Source organism: Eptesicus fuscus, chromosome 1 (assembly GCF_027574615.1).
Source record: "Eptesicus fuscus isolate TK198812 chromosome 1, DD_ASM_mEF_20220401, whole genome shotgun sequence".
NCBI lineage: Eukaryota > Metazoa > Chordata > Mammalia > Chiroptera > Vespertilionidae > Eptesicus > Eptesicus fuscus.
The window spans coordinates 19228969-19244286 of record NC_072473.1 but is presented as its reverse complement, the minus strand read 5'-3'; positions in this window follow the sequence as shown (position 1 = coordinate 19244286).

Below are 15318 nucleotides of genomic sequence, written 5' to 3'. Positions count from 1 at the left end.
GGGAGTATGCTCTACATTAATCTGTAGTGATGTGCTAGAAGAGACAGCATCAGTTGAAGTGGTGAAAAAATTGGAGTGGCAGAGAAATTGGTCTGTTCACATGAATAGCTTGTGTAAAGGATTGGAGATAGGAGAAGAAAACTCCCTTCCATTGACAGAGCCATTCCCTCTCAATGAATCAGCCATGGCTCTCCTGAGAGTCACAACAATTTGCATATTTAGTGATTGATGTGAAGTGAGATTGTAAATCACATTGAGTCTTACTTAGCTCAAAGGCTCTGTCTGCTATCTCAGATGTAGAAAGATAAACATTTGTACTTCATACCTCAAGAATTCACATTGTTCAAATGCACTATAATTTCAGGAATGATCAGAAAATACCCATCAATCTGCACTGCTGAACTTGGAACACAGAGAACTCTATCATTGGGAAGCATTTACCACCTGATGGGGTAGATTGAGGGCTTCAGGTAACTTGTGAAATACTTAATAGGCTTTTTTCTTATCAACATGCTCCATTTTCCCCATAGCAAGTTCCCTTAACCAAGGGGAAAACAAAAATAAGCGCCACCACAACAAACTTGTTACCCAGGAGATAGGAATTCAGTGTGCTGGCAATTTTTCTGACTCTCCATTTACAGAAATATAATTATTTTCTTTTTGCTTTAGGATTGCTGATTTTGCTTACAGATTAAGGCTAATGTTAGAAGTGAGATCACGAGAAACAAAATGTATTCTCCATGGAGAATAATTCTATTACTATTGCTGGCCCAATCTTATAGCTAAGAGGTATTTTCTTTCAAGAAGAAAAATTGCCACTATCCAAATACTGACTTCATATTCTATCTTTAAGTGTGGAAAGCAATGATGACACAATTAACCTTACAAACTAGTGAATTACTAAAAGCCAGTATAAAAAGGGCAAAAAGAAGGCTGCTAATAAGTGGCTACATGTGAAAGTATCCTAAATAAAGTACACGAAAATGCATATTGTTGCATTGTTTAAAATATTCTAAAGAGGAAATAGTTTCTGTGAAAGTAGACTAAGAAGCTGTCCAAATGAGGTCATGATACCCCCTCATTCCCAAAGATTTCAGCTCCTGCCTCATCTTCACACTCTTCAATATATGACTCATCATAACTTATGGGATTTAAATAACCTCTGAAAACCATTTTCTCACTATATTGGCCTACTAATTCATTGAAATCCTTGATTCCAGAGATCTTGTCCTCCGCTCTGTGTTGGCCACTTGTTCTCATGGTTATAATCTAGATTTTTGTAATAAAATCAGCTTTAAGCATCACATTTTCTAACCTCCATCTCCTATGTTACCAGATTACCTTATCTAGTAACCCTCTTCAAACAATTCCTTGATATCACCATGCCTCACAATTCATTCATTCATTCCACTGGTTTTCCAACATCCATCAAACCCTTGGTACCCTCACTTTTCTTCTTATCAAGCATAAGCTTCATAGTTTTTCATTATAAACACTTTCATGCATATACTCTCATATTCCTTTGCCCCCTCTCATTTCTGGACATCATATGATAAATCTCAAACCCCACTACACCCAACTGCCCATTCATTCCTTGCTCACTCTCTTATTGTTAAATCTTCCATAAGAAAACAAATACTCATTCTGAGTTGTCTCATTTTAAATTCATGATCACTAACTTCAAGTTGGCTCTTAGCAAGGCCCAGCAGTCTTGCTATAATTCTTAGTTGACACCTTCCCCTGTACTTCTAGATCAGTTCTCAAATTTACTGGCATTTGGAGAAAAATTTTTAAATTCCTATAAACAGCCATCACTCCAAGATTCTGAGTTAATTGGCCATGGTTGCAGTCCAGACATTGGAATTTTTATAGTCCTGAAGTAATTCTAATGTGAAGCAACATTCAAGAACTCTCTGTCCTGATGACTATTTTATTTTCTTCTTCTTCAAACCTCCAAGACCTCCTTCCCCATTCTCAGTTGATGCCACTGGTTTTCATATATCTGAGAAAATTGAAGCTATCAGTACAGAATTGCTCCCCAGCCTCCTGTCACTACATCTGCCCACAGGTTTAAACTAATGCCCAATACTGTGGATCACCAGTGTGTGTTCCTGTTACAGGCCCCATCTCAGGTATTCTAGATTCCATCTATCCCCACAAGGACATGGCTCCAGCAATCAACGCTCACCCCCCTCCCCAATCTCTCCTGCATCACCAACTTTTCCCTCACTTCTAGATCATTCCCAAGAGTATCCTATGCTATCTTAAAAACAACCTCTTTTTCCTACCCATGGTTAAGTTCTCATTTTTTAGTTCCCCTAAAAGTGACACTAAAATTTTTTTAGCAGTTGTTACTTCCTCCAGTTCTTCTCCTCAATTCTCTCTTGACCCAAATATTTATTTCAATTTTGTTTTCACTCCCAACATTCCTTGAAACTGCTCTTGTCAAGATCACTAAAAGCTGCCAAGTTGGTAAATCTAATGGTCAATTCTTAGTCTCATTTCTTTTGACAAATCAGCAGCATTTGATACAATCAGTAACTACTTCATCCTTGAAACAGTTTATTTATTTGGGTACTTGAATCAAGATTTGCAAACTACAGCCTGTGGAACAAATCAAGTCCCATCCTTCTTTGGTAAATAAAGCTTTAGTGGAATACAGATACGCTCATTTTGTTTACCTTTTACCTAGTGCTGCTAAAAGAGCAAAGTTTTATAGTTGCAAGAGTCCTTTTGGCTGGTGAAGCTTAAAATATTCACTATCTGGCCCTTTACAGAATAATTTTGCCAATGATCCCTTTCCTCAGACCTGCTCTTCCTGCATTATTTCCAATCTCAGTAAATGACAAATCTATACTCCCAAATGCTCCAGCCAAAAATCCTGGATTGTTCCTTTAACTCTTTGTCTTCTTTCACACCATACATTTAACTCCTCAGCAACTTCTGTCTATCTTCTAAATATATTCACTTTCCAATCATTTCTCTCCACCTCCACTGCTACCATTTTGGGCCAAGCCATTAATATTTCTTGCCTTAACTATTTAATGGATTTATAACTGGTGTCCCTTTCCTTTTCTGTGTCCCTCACCTCAACAACTGCACACCCCCAGCTGGTGATTGAACCTGCTACCCGGGCTTGTACCCTGACCAGGAATCGAACTGTCACCTCCTGGTTCATGGGTCGATGCTCAACCATTGAGACACACAAGCCAGGCTAACTAATACTCTTTTAACCTAAAAGATCTTACATGGTTTTTAAAACTTATTTTCTATTCCTCTTTCATCCTTCACTTTTCCCCAGATACTCATATTTCCTAGCTCTTTCTTGAACATCTTCATTCCTCGTGGCCTTAGCATTACTGTTACCTTTGCCTGGGATGCTCTTCCCTGAGACTTTCACATGTCTTGATCCCTTATCACTGCCTTTCTCAAATATCACCTACTCAGATGTCCATCCTACTTAAAACTGCAAGCCCTTTCTGTAGCCAATATCCCACCTTCCTGCTTTATCTTTCACTAATGTATTTATCACCATGTAGAATATTTTATATTTTACATATTCATTTTAATTATTGTATCTCTCTACATTGAAATATGGTCACCATGAGAGTAAGATGGCTATATATTCTGTTTATTACTGAATCCCTGATGTCAAGAAGGTATGTAGGAGATTCTTGGGACCGTGTATTGATAGAATAAACACTTGGAGTTGAAAGAAGACAATTAATTGGGAAGATGCTCAATTTTTCTTTGTTGTCTTTCAACTTTCCCTCAATAAACTCCAAAACAAAAACACTTGTATCCTAATTCTTTTGAGCTCATTATTCTGAACTATTTACTAAACTCATTTTTGTGACAAAATAACTTAGATCAATGCCATTTAATGTACTAGGACCGTGGTCGGCAAACTGCGGCTCATGAGCCACATGCGGCTCTTTGGCCCCTTGAGTGTGGCTCTTCCACAAAATACCACGGCCTGGGCGAGTCTATTTTGAAGAAGTGGCGTTAGAAGAAGTTTAAGTTTAAAAAATTTGGCTCTCAAAATAAATTTCAGTCGTTGTACTGTTGATATTTGGCTCTGTTGACTAACGAGTTTGCCTACCACTGCCCTAGGACAACTAAAATACTATGATATCCAGGGAGTGTTCCATCTAGAGAGCTCAAAAGAGGCTCCACAGAGAGGGCAACCTATGAACTGTCTTCAAAGATTACTCAGCATTTCCCAGGACAATCCTCAGCTGACAGAAGGGCAGAGTGAATATCACAGGAAAATAAGTCAAGGTATGAAACAATTACTAAGGACAATACTTCTATACAACTAAATCATACATGTTTGGAAAGAAGAGAAAATGGCAGGACACGAAACTGAAGAAATTACCACTGACCAGATGACGAAAGACCTTATCTTAAAGATTTGAAGGATGGAAATTTAATTTTCTTGAATGCAAATTAACTTGACATTTATGGTTAAATATCTCTAAATAAACATATTTTGAGATGATATAGAAAACATTTGTGTTCAAATGTACATACATTTAAAATGTGCATGCACGTTCCAATTGTGTTTTTTAGCTACCTTTATATCTACACAAACACTTGTGACCAGTACTTCCATCTCCATCTCCCTATACGCCTCTCCATATAAATATTCTATCCATATTATACTACATAAAGGAGCTGATCATTTTCCAATTTTAAATTTGCCAACATTTAGGGAAAAGAGGCAGAAAGTACAATAGTAAATATACTTAAGTCCCATGACTGGGCCTGCCATTTAAAAGCTAAATGGCACAGATCAAGTCTATTAATTCTCTGTGTATTAGTCTCTTCATTTATAAAACAAGGGAAATATCAACTGTCCTCACAGAAATTGCTCTAAGGATGAAATAAGTTAATGGAATAAATATATTAAAATGTAAATGCTATAAAAATGATAGTTTTTGTAGCAGTAGTACTAAAGAAAACACTACTTCAGGATTTGCATATATTAAATCTTGAAAGAAGATTTTTCTAGTTACAACTCAAAGTAGAGTTCAATTTTTACAAAATTACAGAGAATCATTCAATGTACAAGTTAGATATTTATAAAAATAAAATTTCAATAAAAGGGATATACATGTAAAGCATTACATAACATCTGTGTTTATTTTTCATTCATTAATTAATTTGGCAAATATGTTTTGAAAATTACCCTTAATAATTAAATAGCCAAAATTTAATGTTTATCAAATACCACATACTACTCTATGTTTACAGTAATTATCTGATTTAGTCACCTCAAAGTCCCTCTGTGATAAACAGTACTTTTATTTACATTTTACATATGTTGTAAAAGAGTCTCTGGTTTTCAGTAACTTGCAGGCATCACACAGCAGACCTATGAAAATGCGAGGAGTCACAGCCAAATTTGATTCTAACACAAGCATCTATAACAGTGGTTCTCAACCTTTCTAATGTTGCGACCCTTTAATACAGTTCCTCATGTTGTGGTGACCCCCAACCATAAAATAATTTTGGTTGCTACTTCATAACTGTAATTTTGCTACTGTTATGAATCGTAATGTAAATATCTGTGTTTTCCGAAGGTCTTAGGCTCTACAGCAGCAGCCCACAGGTTGAGAACTGCTAGCAGGCTCACTTAAGACCATCGGAAAACACAGATATTTACATTACGATTCATAACAGTAGCAAAATTACAGTTATGAAGTAGCAACGAAAATAATTTTATGGTCGGGGTCACCACAACATGAGGAACTGTATTAAAGGGTCGCAGCATTAGAAATGTTGAGAACCACTGATCTATAAGGACTACACCAATTTTTCTAAGCACATAACTTCTTCTGCAAGCTCATGGTATGGCCTCAAAATTTTTGCAGTTAAATGAAATTATATGGTTAACTCACTGATCATAGTACAACAATAAATCAAATATGAATTATCTCCATAGGAGTATCATTCAACTTTTCAAAATTAATGTTTTCCTTGTACTCTGTGCCAGACCTTAAATGAAAGGATACACTGTGAGTTTCTCAAAAATTTGGTTCATCTTAGCTAAATAGTTTTCATAAAATGCACACACAAAATTCAGCATGTCTTGATTAAATAAACCAGAGGTTGGCATAACCCATGGATATGAGTTTTTAAAACAGTCATCTACACTAATAAAAGAGAAACATGCAAATTGACCGTACTTCTGCTATGCCCACAAGCCACACCCACCATCCAATCAGGAGCGAGTATGCAAATTAACCCAACCAAGATGGCTCAGCCACAGAGTGTGCAGAAGGCTTGGGTTTCCCTGGCAATGGAGGAAGCCAAGCTTCCTGCCCTCTCTGGTTGGCCCTGGCCTCCGCTCAAGGCTACAAAGTGTCAATTATAGAAAACAAATAAATCTCAATAAAAATGGCAGTTGCCACGGAGCTGGAGTGAGCAGGAGGCTTGGGTTGCCCCCGGCGATGCCGCTCAAGGCTACAAAGTTTCAATTATAGAAAATAAATAAATCTCAGATACCAGGGCCTCCACTTGGGTCACCGGGGGGCATGGCCAGCCTGCAAACTACCACAGGCCCCTCGCTCAGGCCTCCCCATGCCCCAAGGGAACCCCCACCCTGATCTGGGATACCCTGCAGGGCAAACCAGCTGGCACCACCCATGCACCAGCCCTCTATCCTATCTAATAAAAGAGTAATATGCAAATTGACTATCACTCCAACACACAAGATGGCTGCCCCCATGTGGTCAAAGATGGCTGCCCCCAGGTGGACACAAGAGGGCCACCACAAGATGGCCAGCAGGGAAGGGCAGTTGGGAGGGACCAGGCCTGCAAGGGAGAGCAGTTGGGGGTGATCAAGCCTGCAGGAGAGGGCAGTTATGGGTGACCAGGCCAGCAGAGGAGGGAAGTTGGGAGCAACCAGGCCTGCAGGGAAGGGCAGCTGGGGGGGACCCAGGCCTGCAGGGGAGGGCAGTTAGGTGTGACCAGGCCTTCAGGGGAGGGCAGTTAGGGACAATCAGGCTGGCAGGGGAGCAGTTAGTCAATAATCAGGATGGCAGGGGAGTGGTTAGGGGGTTATCAGGCTGGCAGGCAGAAGCAGTTAGGGGCAATCAGGAAGGCAGGAAGGTGAGCAGTTGGGAGCCAGCATTCCTGGATTGTGAGAGGGATGTCCGACTGCCCGTTTAGGCCCCATCCCGGTAGGGCAGTCAGACATCACTCAAGGGGTCCCAGATTGGAGAGGATGCAGGCTGGGCTGAGGGACACCCCCCATGCACGAATTTCATGCACCGGGCCTCTAGTCCTATATAATAAAAGGCTAATATGCAAATCAACCAAACAGTGGAACCACTGGTCACTATGACATGCACTGACCATGAAGGGGCAGACGCTCCACACATGGGGAATGCCACTCAGCCAGAAGCTGGGCTCAAGGCTTGCGAGCGCAGCACTAAGGAGGTCCGACTGGAAGCAGGCCTATGCTGGCAGTCAGACATCCCTTGAGGGGTCCGGGACTGCACGAGGTTGCAGGCTAGGCTGAGGGACTCCTCCCCACAGAGTGCATGAATTTCATGCATTGGGCCTATAGTAATTACTATAATCAGTATGTAGAAATAAACTCTGGCTAGTGGGTTCTGCAAAATTACATAGAATCATTCATTGTACAAGTTAAATATTTATAAAATATAAAATAAAATAAAAACTTGAGCCAAAGACAGAAATAGTATCAACAGTGTTGAATAGAAGAAAACTAATTAAGAAATGTGAGTCCAGTCCAGCCGCCATGACTCAGTGATTGAGCATCAACCCATGAACCAGGAGGTCATGGTTCAATTCCCAGTCAGGGCACATGTGTGGGTCGTGGGCTCAATCCCAAGTGGGAAGCATGCAGGAGGCAGCCTATAGATGATTTTCTCTCATTGATATTTCAATCTCTCTCTCCCTTACCCTTCCTCTTTGGAATCAATAAAAATATATTTTTAAAAAAGAAATGTGATTCCAGCTCCAACCCTGTTTACCTGATCAGGCAGAGGAGGTAGAATCAATCACATCCACTCTACTCAAGGCGAGAATTAAAGGTTCTTTGCAAAAAAAGATGATGAGTTAGGGAGTTGTGGCATTTGGGCAGAAAATAAATCTTAGGAATAACCAACTCTCAACTATTCTAGCACATGCAAAATTACACTATTAATTAACATGATGATAATTTTGGTTTAATTTTCTAAAGTGACTTGCAAAAACAAAAAGTGGTATATACATTTTAATGCCATTGCCACAATGAATTGAGTTGAGATGGACAGAAAATTCACTCATTCAACAAATATTTATGAGCAGGTGCAATGGGATAGTCACTGGGTTGTGAAAGAGAAAGTAAGACAAGTGCTCTATTCTTAAAAAGCCATGGTACCTTTCGAATACATAAATGAATAAGTATAATAAAATGGGATGGGTACATAATCTAAGTATGAACCATGTGCTCTGAAACATTGCAAGAGTAGAGGACAAACTCAATATGGTGAAAGAGACTTTAAGAGGAAGAGACATTGCCGAAACCGGTTTGGCTCAGTGGATAGAGCGTCGGCCTGCGGACTCAAAGGTCCCGGGTTCGATTCCGGTCAAGGGCATGTACCTTGGTTGCGGGCACATACCCAGTGGGGGGTGTGCAAGAGGCGGCTGATCGATGTTTCTCTCTCATCGATGTTTCTAACTCTCTATCTCTCTCTCTTCCTCTCTGTAGAAAACCAATAAAATGTATTTAAAAAAAAGAAAAAGAGGAAGAGACATTTACATAGAACCTTGATGAGTGAGTAGATGAAATCTAAATAAGCAATGACTACAGACAAAGGAAATGCCAAGAGAGGATAGGACATAACCAATGAAAAAAATAGTGTGACAGATTTAAACCATAGTGGGTAGGTTTGAATGTGTATAATATGTGCAAGAAGATGAAAGTGGTAGGAGATGAATTTATAAAGGTGGGATGGGTCAAATTTAAACAGAACTATTTTGTAATGAAAACGTATCTGAGGTCTGAATTTACAGGACATGACTTTTTTTTTTTACAGAGAGGAGGAGAGAGGGATAGAGAGTTAGAAACAAATGAGAGAGAAACATTGATCAGCTCCTTCCTGCACACTCCCTACTGGGGATGTGCCTGCAACCAAGGTACATGCCCTTGACTGGAATCGAAACTAGGACCCTTCAGTCTGCAGGTCGACGTTCTATCCACTGAGCCAAACAGGTTAGAGAAGGAGATGACTTTTTTTATTGCTGAGAGTACCACAGACCTTACCTAAAGGTCTGTTATTTTCCCCACAATTTGTCCCTATCCTCCCAGCCCCCACTCCACCCAAGGCCTTCACCACACTATTGTGTATGCCTATGGACTATGTATATATGCATACAAGTTCTTTGGTTGTAGTTTGATTTCTAGTTCTGTTCCTTATATCTGTTCTTGGAACTTGTAAATAAATTTAACACCTCTATGTATATCAAATCCCTATTTAGCAAAACAAGAGATAACAATAACCCATCTCCAAAGTTTAGCTTAATAAACAATAACAATGGCTATTAAGTGCATCAAATCATGCTAAAAATTTTGGGTTTCATTAGATAGACAACAGAGAGCTCTGAACTATTTTTTAATGTTATAAATAGAATGAAATACAGTAGATCCTTTATTTTTATAAGATCTTGGACATAGAGAGATCACATTTGCATTCAATTTGTTCACAGAATGGGCATTAAGTGCATTTCTTTGAAATGCTTACCTACACTATTAATCAGTCTCTCTAAAATACACTCACAATAGAGAGCTCTGTACAATTTTTAAACAAGGAATTGACTGTTTAGGAAGATTTCCTGACACAATACTAATGATGGACTGAGGAAAATGACAGACAAGCCAATCAGCAGTTTATTAGAACAATTCAGAAAAATAACTTTGAAATAAGATGCCAGCAGTATGCATGGAAAGAGGGGTGTAGACGAGCTATAATTTTTTTATTAAAATATATATTTTATTGATTTTTTACAAAGAGGAAGGGAGAGGGATAGAGAGTTAGAAACATCGATCAGCTGCCTCCTGCACACCTCCTACTGGGGATGTGCCCGAAACCAAGGTTTATGCCCTTAACCGGAATCAAACCTGGGACCCTTCAGTCTGCAGGCCGACGCTCTATCCACTGAGCCAAACGGGTTTTGGCGAGCTATAATTTGATGGTAGAATTAACAGGATGTGTGAACAAATAGCAGTGAGTTTAGAAAGTTGATTGATTATCATTCCTGGAAAAAAAGAAACTTTAAACTGTTACAGAATATAAAAATATAAAGAGAGAATTGTTTTCTGTCTATCCATATGTTCAAAGCCATGAGTACAACTCTCATCCTCAAATACAAATAGGTCCTATTTCCATCCTCAAGCACAGATAGATCCAATTAATTGATATGCTAAACTTGCAATTCTCTTTCTCTTCCTCTTCAAACATACACACACCCTTTCACTTATGCCTCATTGATCGTTCTGCCAAGTCCTAGGTTATATTTTTCTTAGAAGCTGAAATGATTAATGAATTCTTCTATGACTAATGAGCTCAATATAAGAGAGATCTAGCGTTGCTCAGTAATTTGGTACTCTACCCATGTATTAGTAAGAAAACACAACCACACATTGATTATTGCTAATGATATCAGGTTGCCTGAGCACCTGCAGTCCTTGTCTTGTGCTTGTAGGTCATTGGAATTTATAGATTTCCTGCTAGAGATTACAAAGGAGAACCCTGAATGGCAATGGCAGCACACTCCCATTGACTCCAATGTATTGCTTTATTGAGAATTCTGAATGTGTTTCACCAAAAACATTCACCTCTTTTGGTTCATGTATTTTAACAATATGGAAAAAAATCACTCAGAATTTTCTAATTGCTTGTACATTATGAAAACTTTATAAGTAACTTAGAGTTGAAGATAGGGCAGGAGGACAATATACTGGTTTCCCATGATGGTTTGCTTTGGTAGAACAATATAGTTCTGCAGTTGGTGGTTGCTAGTTACTGAGATAGTTGTGAAATAGGCAATCCATCACTTCAGCCAAGAAAGCAAGTTAAACCTGCGTCTCAAGGGATTTTTCAAAATCAGGGAAAGCAGTGTGGCTTAACTATATTGAAAATTCTATGCTTTCCTTTTTGATTTGTTTTTGTGGGACTAGATATGCAAGGTACTTGAATATGTATGTATATTCCTTTAGACTGGCATTACATTGCTGAAAAATAAATAGGATGCCTGGAAGGGATGAAAATTGTATATATATATAAATAGTTTTGATGAAATATGGCAGAATAAGTAGGGTATTTTTAAGGATAATTATTTGAAAATATTATCTTAAGGGCTTATAACTTCAATGCTACTGTTGCTGTTTAGGTCATATCCATAAGTTTATATAAACAAATAGTATTTTAATGATTATAATATTCAAATTTAATTAGATTTAAAAATTGATTAAGGAATTACACATTTATGAACCATAGAATTTGAGATTAATAAGAATACCAATAGACAAAATAAGGACTTTTATCTCCTACACAATACATATTCACTGTTTGCTGAATGAATTAACTAGCTTTTCTTAGTGTACCAATTTGGTTAATTTCTAAATTCTTATGAAGGAGTGAAATTTGCTTACATGGTTTAGATCTCTATTTTGTTAAAACAGTTTTAAACAATTAATGGAAATAAATAAAGTGAGCAAAATCACTGTCTATTCAAAGTTCCAAATATACAGTGCTACATAGATAATGTATACTCCTGATAACTGAGAATAAAAGTTCTATCTTTTATAAGTAAGTTAACACTGGAGAGAAAAATAGCTGATGCTACCACTGTGAGTCTAATAGCTATAATTTTTCCAACTGCCTTGCCAAGGGCATCCAAGATTATAAATGTAACAAACATCATCATAGAAATTAAAGCACATGAATAGGTGGGATTAAGAAATCAGAAAGTGGCTACTGAAGCATTATGTTCTAAATCTTCTAAAAACTGGACAAAAATGCCTACACAGAATAAGAGTTTCTTATATAAAGGCAAGCCAGCTTGTAACAATGACTTTAAATTCAATATTTTGCCTGAATAATTCAATTTACATCTCTAAATCTCTTGTGATTGAGACTATGAAGCATGTAAATTTAAGAGGGATAATCAGGAAGGCAGTTTGAGAAACAGCTTGCTTTAATGGTATACAGAAAGCTCTACAATACTAAAATTAATTTCAAACATACATTTTCTGTGTAGGTTTTGGTAAGTAACCTAACCAGGTTTGGAAATCATTTTTTAATGAATAGATAGATAGATAGATCTATAAATACACCAGCATCACATCCAGAAAGATCCAGTTTAAGGCACGTTGGAAACTATATGTATTAAACTTTCTCCTTACTGAATCATATATTCTCAATTAGTTCGCTTGGCCATATAGTATATGGCCTTGATAAAAAAAGCCAAAGTATGCTGGATAGGTGGATGTATTAATGGTTATATAGATAGCTTTTATTTAAAAAAAAAGTTACATTTCCATTAATAAAAATGACTTCTTTTTATTCAGTAGTCAATAAAAGTACATATAATACCTAATCAGTTTAACAGCCAATCCTATCTAATAATAGACAAATGTGCAAATTGACCATACCTCCAACACGCCCACAAGCCACACCCACCATCCAATCAGAGAGAGTATGCAAATTAACCCAAACCAAGATGGCTACAGCCACAGAGAGCAAGGTTTCCTAGGTAACAGAGGAAGCCAAGCTATCTGCCTGCCCTTGCCAGGCTTAAGCCTCCACTCAAGCTACAAAGTTTCAATTATAGAAGGTAAACAAAATCAAACAAATGGCGGCAGAATGGAGCTTGAGAGAGCAGGCCAGGGTTGCCGCCGGCAACAGGGGAAGCAAAGCTTTCCACACACCCTGGCCAGGCCCACCCGCTTAAGGCAACAAAGTTTCAATTATAACCCCAACACAAATGGCTACTGGCCTCGGAAGGAGCCCCAGGCTTGGCTCCTCTCCAGGCTACAAAGTTTCAATTGTAGAAGGAAAATCCCAGATACCAGGGCCTCCTCTTGGGTTGCCAGGGGGCATGGCCGGCCTGCAAACCACCACAGGCCCCTCGCTCAGGCCGCCCCACACCACAAGGGAACCCCCACCTGATCCGGGATGCCCTTCAGGGCAAACCAGCTGGCCCCCACTCCTGTACCAGGCCTCTATCCTATCTAATAAAAGAGTAATATGCAGATTGATCATCACTGCAACACACAATATAGCTGCCCCCATGTGGTCAAAGATCCTGCCCCCATGTGGACACAAGATGGCCACCACAAGATGGCCAGCAGGAGAGGGCAGTTGGGAGGCACCCGGCCTGTAAGGGAGGGCAGTTGAGAGGGATCAAGACTGCAAGGGAGGGCAGTTGGAGGTGATCAATCCTGCAGGAGAGGGCAGTTTGGGGTGACCAGGCCAGCAGAGGAGGGAAGTTGGGGCCAAACAGGCTGGCAGCAGAGTGGTTAGGGGGTGATAGGCTGGCAGGCAGAAGCGGTTAGGGGCAATCAGGAAGGCAGGCAGGCAAGCAGTTGGGAGCCAGCAGTCCTGGAACATCCCTCAAGGGGTCCCATATTGGAGAGGGTACAGACTGGGCTGAGGGACAACCCCCCTCCGTGCACGAATTTCATGCACCAGGCCTCTAGTCCCTTCATAATACGCATATAAAGAAAAAATAAAAACCTGTATTTCCACCATTATTACTAGTTAGGTATTACCTCCTGAAATTTGTTTCTTTCCATGTGTGTATGCATGTATATCAATTTGCTTAACATTTGTAGTATTTTAAAAAATATTTTTTGTTGAATTTTAAAGAGAGAGGAAGGAAAATGGAGAGAGAAATAGAAATATCAACATCAATTGGCTGTCTCCAGCACAACCGCCCTGCTGGGGATCAAACACACAACCCCAGGATGTGCCCTGACCAGTAATTGGAACCAGTGACTTCTTGGTTCATAGGTGGAAGCTCAACCACTGAGGCATACTGGCCGGGCCATTTGTAGACTTTTGATTCCTGCATTTTTCATATAAAATTGAATTGAGTATTATCTTCATAATTATTATATACTTGAATGTTATTGTCCTTCTACGTAACACTTCACTCATATTATGTTATATTGTAGAAATACTCTGATTTAATAACCATTTATCTTGCTTACTATAGAATCTTCTTAAAAATGTATTTTCGAATTTTATCTTCAAGTAGTCCTGTGAAGCAGACCTTATTATCCCCATTTTGCACTTCAGCTAAAAGAGGCTAGGGACAGAAATGCCTGCCTAGGGTCACAGAGTCAGGTAATGTCAAGATCAAACCTTCCATACAATGAGTTATAGAAATGAAGTAACTGAAGATTTGCACTTCTGAACTTTCATCAACTTGTTATACCTGGCATCACTTTGTATTTGAAACCCCATATTAATAATAAACTACACATCATTACCTAATACTTCTATACAATAATAATTAACTAATGATGTATGGATGTAAGGGCTCCTAACTAATGGTTGTCAGTATTCTAAGTACATACAAAATAATCTATGGCCCCGATTCCCTTAGCAAAACCTGAGAAAAGAATTCGGAAAGCCACTTACAGTAACTAAGGACAGACACACCACAGGGACCAAAGGTGCCTGCCACTCTCCCCCAAGCACATGATTTCTGTCTGTTTCATCAACATTTCTTTTTTCACCCTTTAAAAATTAAGATGTAGGTAAAGATGATTTTTACTTGCCTTAGGGGTTATTTGCAGTAAGATTGTGAGTGAAGAGTATTTTTTTCACTATAACAAAGATATATTGAATATTTTTTCCTTGTTAGTTTTAGGCTGTGCATGCCTACATTGCAGGATTCTAAATTATACATTTCAATATCTAGCCAGACAACTGGCAGTGTTCAGTGAAGAGTTTGAAATTGGCTGTGGAACTCAGGAATGGTTTGAACTAGGTGTTTGGAAGTCAACTGCTCATAGTGAGGTTATGAAAATAAATCCCCCCAAACATATGCCTAGAAAGACAAGAAAGAATTTGGAGACAGAGGCTTGGGAGAATGCCTTTGAGGGATAAGAAAAATTATGCACCCATTACAAGTAGAAAGTTTTAAAAAACGGCTTTTCTCACTGGCCAAGGGAATTATATTAAAGAGTTTTGACCTAGCAAACAGATATAAGGAGAAAGAAGAAAAGAAACTTAGATATAAACCTAAATGCCATATTTGATATTGAACATCTGTGTGGCTGATGAAAGAAGA